The following is a 10,691-nucleotide window of genomic DNA, read 5'->3' as shown; positions in this document are numbered from 1 at the left end:
AAAAGAATTTCTACCTAAACCGAAATATATCATAGAAAAACTATATAGTTAGTAAAAGAATAGTCACATAAATTATTTGGGCCATACTTTATCGAATGATGGATCAATATAAATGCTTGGACTTTCCTATGCGGGTTTGCATTTTATAGTTTATAACCATTTTCTTTATTTTATGAGTTAGGTGGTATCCATAATAATATTCTCCAACTCCTTACATGTTTCATGTTAGTTAAGGTGTAGTTTTGTTTGCCACATGGATGGAACTTGCTAGTTCTTAGTTCATTTTTCATATTAGTTTGGGACTTGAAGTGGAAAATTCCTACTTCTGAGTATGCTCTTCCCCTTGCACCCTATGTGATTTGGGGGAATCAAAAAGGATTTGGGAACCATTTTTCTCCTCCATTAGGTTCATATAAAAATCAATTAGTTTAAGTAGGGGAAATAAAGTATTTTGTCATAGGCATATTTTTCCTTCGGTGTAAGGGAAAATTCCATATAGTTTAATTAGTTCAAAATTGTAAGGATTACACGTTATCCACATTAAAAAATTTATTAACATATGTGATTAACACTTATCACCTTGAACATGCTTCACCCCACACACAAGTTATTCTCTTAGATTCTCTTCAAAGAATATGTTCTTCGACTGGCACTCATTGTTATTGCTACATATTTTGTAAGGCAGTTTCTCATCACTTGTCAAAAATCAATTTCCTATAGTGGCACACACAACTCTACACACGCTTTAAGTGGAGATACATTGTAATGTATAGCGGGATTTTGAATATGATTTTGGGAATCTCAAACTTATGAAAATTTCTACTTCCTTCGTGCCCATTTCAGATGTTCTTTCTATTTGAATTTTCGGCATGTGGTTTTGTGTATGCTTAGTTTTAATGTCCATTTGCTGCCAATATTCCTCAAGCTATAGGGTTCCACAAATTTTTGAGAGAAATGCAATTTTTTGCATATATTGATTACTTTCGATATTTATGTAATGGAACTATATGTAGGCTTCTTGAAATAGAAATGTAAAAGGGTGGTTTCATGATTTTGATAATTCTATCTGGCAGGTTGAATTCATTCTTTATAAAGGACTGAAGAATTTTCTTCCTAGCATTGATGAAATGGAGCTTAGCATTGGACTTATTGAAGGAGTTATTTTCGAGACAAAGGAGAGAGATAAGATCAGTGTGAATCTAGATGGTGCAGCCACTACACTATGTTGTACTCCAGAGCTTGACAAGTTATAAGGTTGTAAAAAGGGGAGATCATTGTACGTCGATATGTTGATGAACCGAACTGGCCTTGCTACATTCCTTGTTTTCCAGGGGAATAATTTGGAAGAAAAGACACAACTAGACACCATCTATATCACAAAGTATGGCATGTGCAACATTTGTTTTATGTTATGTGATCTGCAACTAAAAATTACTATTATCAATTGATACATTATGTGGAAGAATACAACAGGCTATTTTCTGGAGGAATTTGAATCTCAATGATTTTGGGAATCTCAAGCTTATGAAAGTTTCTACTTCTTCCTTGCCTAGTTTAGAGCTTCTTTCTATTTGAATTTTGAACATGTGGTTTTTTGTGTGGTTAGTTTTAATGTCCATATGTTGCCAAGATTCCTCAACTTACAGGGTTCCAAAAAATTCTGTGAGAAGTGAGATTTTTTGCTCATATTGATTACTTTGGATATTTATGCAATGGAATTATTATGCAAAGGAAGAAAATTGGACCTTCAACTGGAGGATTGTTGAAGGCTCATTATGTTTTGCATCCTCCTTTATGTATCTTTCATAGTGATCCGGATTTAAACAGGAATGCAACAAATTACAGAGATAACCATATACACAAAGATGCAGCGGAAATAATACTTCATTTCATTAATGGAAAATACTGAAATATGCTTACAACCAGAAAAGGAAATAAACCAGCTAGAGCGATGGTAGCTTATCTCTGATAAGAGATTTGGTGGCTACATGCCTCTGAACTGTGTTACAATGAGGCTCGAAGGCCTATTTATTGTTGAGAAACAATGGAAAACCCTTAACATTCCAAAACCTAACCCTAGGAGATGAAACGCCAAACTGTGGGCCCCGTTTGGGTAAATTGGTACATCAACTTCCCGGGGCCGTAACTTTGGCATACGATCTCCGTTTGACATGTACAATAGCTCGTTAGAAAGATCTATCCGAGCACTACCACTTTGGGAAGGGCAACATCAGTCCATGGACCCATGTTTCCCCTAGATTTCCCCAAAAACGTCGTTTAGGGCCTCAAAACGGCTCCAGAAGTTTAGGACCTGAAAAACTGCTAAAAATAGTAAGTTGTGCTACAATTAAGGAAACTGAAAATGCTGAGAGAAACAATGGTGGGGGTCCAGGTGGACTTGGCAGGTGGCCACCAATATCCACCTGGATCATTCCTCCCCCCTTAGGAAGCAATGGTCCCCATTGCGTTGAGTTCCTCCATGAGATGAGGAAACTTTTGTTGAACTTGTTCCCTGGTGAGCCACTTGCCCTGCTGAAGGAGTTGGCCTGCTTTGAAAAATCGATATAGTTGGATATTATGTTGGCGAGTGTTCTTGATCTGTGTGTCCATGATCTGATCAGTGGCAGCTTGTTCCATGCAATCTGGATTTAATTCTGTGTGTTTGAGCTGTTCTGCAATGTCGGATGTTTCTAGCAATGGTGGAAAGTATGGCCGAAGGCGGTCCACATTGAACACTGGGTGCAGGCCAAGGAATGGGGGAATGCTGAGCTCAAATGCATTGTCTCCCATAGCCTTAGTAATGGTGTAAGGACCATATCGGAGTGGTCTCAATTTCCGATAGGCTCCAGTAAGGCGTTCCTTTTGCAAATGCAACCAGACTTTGTTGCCCACCTGAAACTTGTGTGGCACCCGATGTTGATCATGTCGCTGCTTGTACTTGGCATTTGATTTCTCAAGAATGTCATGGACCTGATGGCGAATATGTTGGATGCGCTCAATGAAGCTGGTGGCCTTATCTGTTTCGGACTAGACATGAGCTGAATTTATGTGAGTAGCTGCAAGTCGCATGGCCACATCAATGGGGCATAGTGGCTGGAATCCCAAACCCACCTGAAAAGGACTATGGCCAGTGGAGCTGTGAAGAGCTCGGTTGTAGTTGTGTTGAACATAGGGGAGGCTCTCGTCCCATGTGCGTGGATGCTTTAAGTTATACATGTGCAGAATGTGCACAATCATCCTATTGACAACCTCTATCTGGCCATCAGTTTGAGGATGGAAGGCTGTGGACTTCGTGAGTTTGGTGTCCAGCATTGACCAGAGACTGGACCAAAATGTGCTGAGAAACCGACTATCCCGATCTGAGATGATAGACTGTGGGATCCCAAAGTGCACCCACACTCGTTCAAAGAAGAGTTTAGTAGTGGCTTCTGCTGTGATATTCTTCTTGCAGGCCGCCATAATGGCCATCTTCGAGAACCTGTCGACGACCACAAAAACACAGTCATTTCCATGCTTAGTGGAAGGAAGGCCTGACATGTAATCCATGGAGATGGATTCCCAAGGTCGACTAGGGGTAGGCAACGGGGTATAGAGGCCGTGCTTCTTAATGGTCAGTTTGGCAATGGCACAGGCAGTACATGATCTGATGTACTTCCCAACATCTTGTCGAAGATTCGGCCAATAGAAATAATTTTGCAGTACTGCCACTGTTTTCTCGACCCCGAAATGCCCAGCAGCCTGACTGTAGTGCGCTTCCCAAATCATCTTGGCACGCTCGCTTGAAGGAACACAAAGGTGACCTAGGTGGCATAACAGGGCATCTTGGAGGTGAAAATCTGGAACATGCCGACCCTCCAAGAGTGTCTGGTATGTGTGGCCGAATTCTGGGTCGCTTTTGTAGAGAAGTGGCCAATCAGAAGTCTCGTGCCCACAAGAGTTGAGCACGGTGGTTAACGCCATGATCGGTGGTCGACTAAGGCAATCTGAAACATTATTGGTGCTGCCCTTCTTATACTTGATATTCAAGTGGAACTGTTGCAGGTATGTAGACCACTTCTGATGGCGATCATTCTGCAATTTCCCTTGGGTCTGTATGAACTGCAGGGGTCGGTGGTCTGTGTGGATGACCGTTTCCTTCCCCAAAATGTAATGCTTCCATTGTCGGCAGGCCTGTACAATGGAATACATCTCTTTATCATAAGTGGGGTACTTCTGGACTGTGTCTGAAAGTGTTTCGCTGTGATATGCCACTGGATGTCCATGTTGAGTAAGGACTGCCCCAATAGCATAGTCAGAGGCATCTGTCTTGACCTCAAATGGTTGTTGTAAATCTAGTAACGCGAGCACTGGTGCCGTGCAGAGGCGATCCTTCAACTCCAAGAATGCCTTCTGTTGAGATTCAGACCAAAAGAATTTTGCTTTCGCCCCTCCCTTGGTGACTTGACTCAAGGGCCAAGTAATATGAGAAAACCCCAACACGAACCTGCGGTAGAAGTTGGCAAGACCTAGAAAGTTGCGGAGCTCTGTTAGAGTGGTTGGAGAAGGCCAATCTCGAATGACTTGGATCTTGGCTGGATCGACATGCACCCCCTGTTCATCAATGATGTATCCCATATACTGAACCTGGGTCATGCCAAAAGTGCATTTCTCCAAATTGGCACATAGCTTGTGTTGCCATAGTGTTTGGAGAACCTGTCGGATGTGGTGGAGGTGCTCTTCCCAACTCTGGCTGAATATCAGAATGTCATCCAAGTATACTACTACAAAGGAGTTGGTGAATGGCCGCAAGATGTCATCCATTAGCCTCATGAAGGTTGCAGGAGCATTTGTCAATCCGAAAGGCATAACCAACCATTCGAAAAGGCCCTCCTTGGATTTGAAGGCAGTCTTCCACACATCAGTGGGTTCGATTGGTACCTGGTGATATCCTGACTTCAGATCGATCTTGCTGAAATATTTCGCCCCCTTTAGTTGGTCCAGGAGGTCATCAATCCGCGGGATCGGGTACCTATTACGGACAGTGATCTTGTTCAGCGCCCGATAGTCAATACCGAGTCTCCATGTCCCATCCTTCTTCTATACCAACACGATCGGGCTCCCACAAGGCAATGAACTCGGACGGATGTGACCTTTTTGCAGGAGCTCCTGAATCTGCCTCTTGATTTCATCGTTCTCCAGAACAGAGCGCCGATAAATTGGTCCATTGGGTAGCGGCGCACCTGGGGTCAGATCGATGGAGTGCTTGACCTGACAGTGCAGAGGAACCCCTGCAGGGGAGGTGAAGATGTCCTCGTACTCCTCCACAACCTTGTCCATCTATAGTTGTCGTGCAGAGGGACCCCATCTGGAGGCCGCGGCCACCGTCTTCTTCTTTCCTTCAGGGCGTATCATCAGGAAAACAAATTTCCTAGTTTTGGAAATGATCTTACTGCATTGTTTTGCAGTAATCAAAGAGATGGCGGTAGGTGGTGCTACCTCTGGTATCCTGTACAACTTATCTCCCAATGTAATAATAACAGCACGGGGCCTTGATTCATACACAGCATGTCGCTTCCACAAGTATGGTTTTCCTAATAATACATCACAAACTTCAAGGGGAGCAATGTCACACAATACCTCATCCGTGAAGGGCTTGATGTTGTATGGAAGGTGACACTGCTGGCTCACGCGAAGATCTCATCCTTGGTGAAGCCACCCTATGGTGTATGGTTGTGGATGTGCTATGGTCGGTAAGCCCAACCGCTTCACGACCTCTGCCGAAATGAGGTTCTTTTGACTCCCGCTATCAACAATGAACTGTATCAGGGAGCCCTTTACCCACATCTGGGAGTGGAAGAGACGCTCCTCCTCCTCTGGATCTTCGGGTTCATTTTTCTGGATCTTGGCGGTCGCAACAGTGGCGTTGGGATCCGCATCAATGATCTGCTTCCCTTTTTCATTCCCCTTATCGGGTTCTGACTCAGAGTCAGAACATGCATCTGATTTTGAAACCTTTAGCTCAGCCACCAGTGACTTCTTGGCCCGACACTCACTTGTGTTGTGAGTGGAGCTCTTATGGAACTCACACCATTTTCCAGTGTCCTTTTTCGGCTTCGCGGCGCTGTTCTTTGCTTGCAGCTTTAGCGGGTTGTCTTGGGCTGTCCCGCCTTGGCTTTTTCCTTTGTTCTGTGGTTTCGGGGCACCTTTCCCCTGCTTTGGATTCGCAGATCCAAAGTCTCGCTTCTTTTGTTTAAACTTCTGCTCGACCTTGACGACATATCGGTATGCTGCGCCGAGCAAGGAGATGTTCAGGAATTGTATTTCTTCCTGGATGTACTTGTGCAGGCAGCCACGGTATTTGAGTATCAAATGTTGCTCCGAATCCTTGATACCCAACTTTGTGCGAAGGGTATGGAAAAGATTGGTGAACTCCGGCACGTCTTGGTCCCTTCCCTGCCGCAGCGTGGTCCACTTTATGTATTCATCCTCATAGCTTCCGACAGGGTAGTACTGCTCCTTGATGGCATCCCGGAATGAATTCCAGGTGGGTGCGGCTGAAAATAGTGAGCCAGTACTTTCATCCTTCTGCTCGCAGTAGGTTTCCCACCAGTCCTTGACGTGGGGGGCTGCTTTGAGAAGAGTGAAAACAATCTTTTCCCGACTCGAAAATTCATGAACAGAAAAATAACCCTCTAGCAGATTTAACCATTTATCTACGGCATCTGCGTCTATCTGACCCTTGAATATGGGGATTTCAAAACTAACTTGTACCTTAAAGGGCGTGGCGTTTCCAGAGTAGCTGCTGGAAGCCGATGCGTCACTTCTGGGTAGCCGCTGAAGGATCTGGGCAAAGCTGTCCATCATCGCGTTCCGTTGTCGCTCGAGGGCTTCTTCGAGCAAGATTTTGATGGGATCTCCTTCCCCCTCGTCTTTCTTCTCATCCACCATGGGAGGCCGTCGGGATTTGCGAGGCTGATCTTGCAAAGGTTCGACCAGTTCAAGCCCTAACTCCTTATATCCCGACCTTGTTGGGGACATGCAAAGAAAAACAGAGAAAAAGCAGACCGCTTGATACCACTGATCCGGATTTAAACAGGAATGCAACAAATTACAGAGATAACCATATACACAAAGATGCAGCGGAAATAATACTTCATTTCATTAATGGAAAATACTGAAATATGCTTACAACCAGAAATGGAAATAAACCAGCTAGAGCGATGGTAGCTTATCTCTGAGAAGAGATGTGGTGGCTACATGCCTCTGAACTGTGTTACAATGAGGCTCGAAGGCCTATTTATTGTTGAGAAACAATGGAAAACCCTTAACATTCCAAAACCTAACCCTAGGAGATGAAACGCCAAACTGTGGGCCCCGTTTGGGTAAATTGGTACATCAACTTCCCAGGGTCGTAACTTTGGCATACGATCTCCGTTTGACGTGTACAATAGCTCGTTAGAACCCATGTTGCCCCCAGATTTCCCAAAAAACATCGTTTAGGGCCTCAAAATGGCTCCAGAAGTTCAGGACCCGAAAAACTGCTAAAAATAGTAAGTTGTGCTACAATTAAGGAAACTGAAAATGCTGAGAGAAACAATGGTGGGGGTCCAGGTGGACTTTGCAGGTGGCCACCAATATCCACCTGGATCACATAGACCACTTTGTCTCAATTCATTGTAAATAAAGGATTTATATTTCCAATCTCTCACTTTTGTTCATTTTTGTTTGCAGGTTATTTTTTCATTACTTTATGTGTGTTATGTTCTCTTAGAATTTAGAATTAAGTTTTTTTTTTTTTTTTTTACAAGATTCTCTAACCATGCTTGTGTATTTATTGAATTTAGGCTTTCGTTCCATATCAATTTTATTAAGAAGGTTTTCGGTTAATCACATCAAAATTCATTTTTCAATGTGTTTCCAACCAACAAGTGTGGTTCTCATCCTGACAATGAACCTAAACCACACTTGTTGGTTCAAAACAAGTTGACAAATGAATTTTGATGTGATTATCACTAAAACCTTCTAAATAAACATGCTTGTGTATTTAAGTAGTTTGCAACAACTTACTATCAAATTGGACTTTACTGACTCATCCAACAAAAACGAAACCAAAAATATGTTTGATTGATTGTATTTCATTTACTCTAGCAAAAACCAACCTCAAGAATGTCTCCATCCAACAAACATGCTCATGAACCACTCCATCTATTGTTAATATCCTTTGTTGGCCTACAAAATACATGAAACAAATTTCTATCTAGACCGAAATATATCATAGAAAAATTATACAGTTGTTAAAAGAATAGTCACATAAATTATTTGGGCCATACTTTACCGAATGATCGATCAATGCAAATGCTTGGACTTTCCCATGTGGGTTTTCGTTTTATAGTTTATAACCATTTTATTTATTTTATGAGTTAGGTGGTATCCATAATAATATTCTCCCATTGCTTAAATGTTTCATGTTAGTTAAGGTGCAGTTTGGTTTGCCACATGGATGGCCTTTGCTACTTCTTGGTTAATTTTTCATATTAGTTTGGGACTTTAAATGGAAAATTCATAGTTTTGAGTATGCTCTTCCCCTTGCACCCTGTGTGATTTGTGGGAATCAAAAAGGATTTGGGAACCATTTTTCTCTTCCCTTAGGATCATAGAAAAATCAATTACTTTAATTAGGGGAAAGCAAGTATTCTATCATAAGCATATTTTAACTTTGGTGAAAGCGAAAATTCCATATAATTTAATTAGTTTCAAATTGTCAGGATCATAAGTTATCCACATTGAACAGTTTATTAACATATGTGATTAACATTTATCATATTTCACATGCTTCACCCCACACACAAGAGTTTCTCTTAGATCCTATTCAAAATATATGCTCTTCGACTTGCACTCATTGTTATTTTTTATTTTTTTTAACAAGAACGGTTAATGTATTCATTACCAAAAGTAGAGCAAGTTCCTATTACAATCGACAGTAGCTTTTAAAAAATGAGCAATGAGAATGAGCTGATGGTAGTCCCTTCTCCTAACCTTAAATTCAAAAGTTTTGTGAGTTCTTTGGCTATTCTTGTTTCTTGTCTTACATTTTATCTCTGGAAGAGCAAATTCTATGACTTTTTCTTTATGTTTTTCTTTTTGTTGTTCCTTAAGTTTGTTGTTCCTTCTACTATTGTTCATTCTGCTTGTTGTTCCTTTGCCCTGCTGTTCCTTCGGTTTCTATTCCTTTGGCCTGCTGTTCCTTTGGATGTTGTTCCTTCAAACTTCTATTCTGTCGGCTTGTTGTTCCTTCGGCCTGTTGTTCCTTCAAGTGTTGTTCCTTTTGTTGTTGTTCGTTCGGCCTGTTGTTCCTTCGGATGTTGTTCCTTTGACCTATTGTTCCTTCGAATGCCATTCCTTTGGTCTGATGTTCCTTTGGCTTGTTGTTCCTTCGGATGCTGTTCCTTTGACCTGTTGTTCCTTCAGCCTGTTGTTTCTTCGGATGTTGCTCATTCTACTGCTATTCCTTCTACTTGTTGTTCCTTATGATTTGGTTCTTTCTGTTGCGTTCCTTCTAATTGCTATTCTTTCTATTGTTGTTCCTTAATCTATTTGTTGTTCCTTCTGCTTCTAATGTTCCTTTGACCTGCTATTCCTTTGGATGTTGTTCCTTCTTCTTGTTATTCCTTCTAGTGTTGTTCCTTATGCTGTTGTTCATTCTAGTTGTTTTTCATTCTGTGGCTATTCCTTCTACCATCTGATGTTGTACATTCTGCTGTTGTTTCTTCTGCTTGATAGTCCTTGTGCTTGTTTATTGGGTCCCTATAATACTAGTGATTACCCCATTACTATTTTAGTTGTACCCCTTATTAATATTGTTGTGCCCCTATTATCCCCATATTGTTATTGCTGTGCCCCATGGAATCCCTCTATTGTTATTTTTGTGGCTTTATATTATTATTGTTAGGTCGGCTGGGTTATATTGTGACTCCTTAGACTCCTATATATAGAAAGGAGGTTTTGTCATTTGAATCATCCAAGAATTGTTCATTTATGTAATGTAAAGGAGGTTGCCCCCTCAAAGAGGTTGAATTCTAAGGCGTTGATCTATCTTTTCTATCTTTTTCTTGAGCTGGTTTCATAACATTTGGTATCAGAGCTTTGGATTCTAGGGTTTCGCTGCTCCAAACAGGTCATCGTGGAATTTTCTCTATAACTTTTTTCTGTCACGTTTTAGAAGTTGCAAAAAAACCCATTTGAGAAGAAATCGTGTTGAACCTTGGATCCAAATTTCAGAGCTGTTCACGCTATATTTGAGGAGATAGGATATGAGGAAGTTGGTCTTTTTGCAGACTCCTGAATTACATTCCAAATAGGTGACCTGGGGAAAAGCGTCATAACATTCTCTTTGGGGATCGAATTGAAATTTCATAAGAAGGTGTAGAAAGAGAATAGGCTATAGTTTCTTTTATGCATTTTTCAGATCCAAAGGTCAAAATAGTGACTCATGGCACATCGTACAAGTTTGCTCTACTGAACTAGTCTATAATCAAGTCATTGTGGGAGATTTCGCATAACTCTTCCTTGGAGAATCCAATTTGGGTTAGACTTGTGGCATTGGAAAGAGGACACAGTGGGCTACTGCAGGTCACAAATTCAGATCTAGATGATTGGAAAGTATAGAGATACATCAGAGGCAATATCGAGCTCCTACAAAGTGAAAAAAGGTG

The sequence above is a fragment of the Pinus tabuliformis genome, chromosome Q, assembly GCF_031772625.1.
Source record: "Pinus tabuliformis cultivar Carrire ecotype Pingquan chromosome Q, CPIR1, whole genome shotgun sequence".
Taxonomy (NCBI): Eukaryota; Viridiplantae; Streptophyta; class Pinopsida; order Pinales; family Pinaceae; genus Pinus; species Pinus tabuliformis.
The sequence above is the reverse complement of the archived record's forward strand: the minus strand, read 5'-3'. Positions refer to the sequence as shown.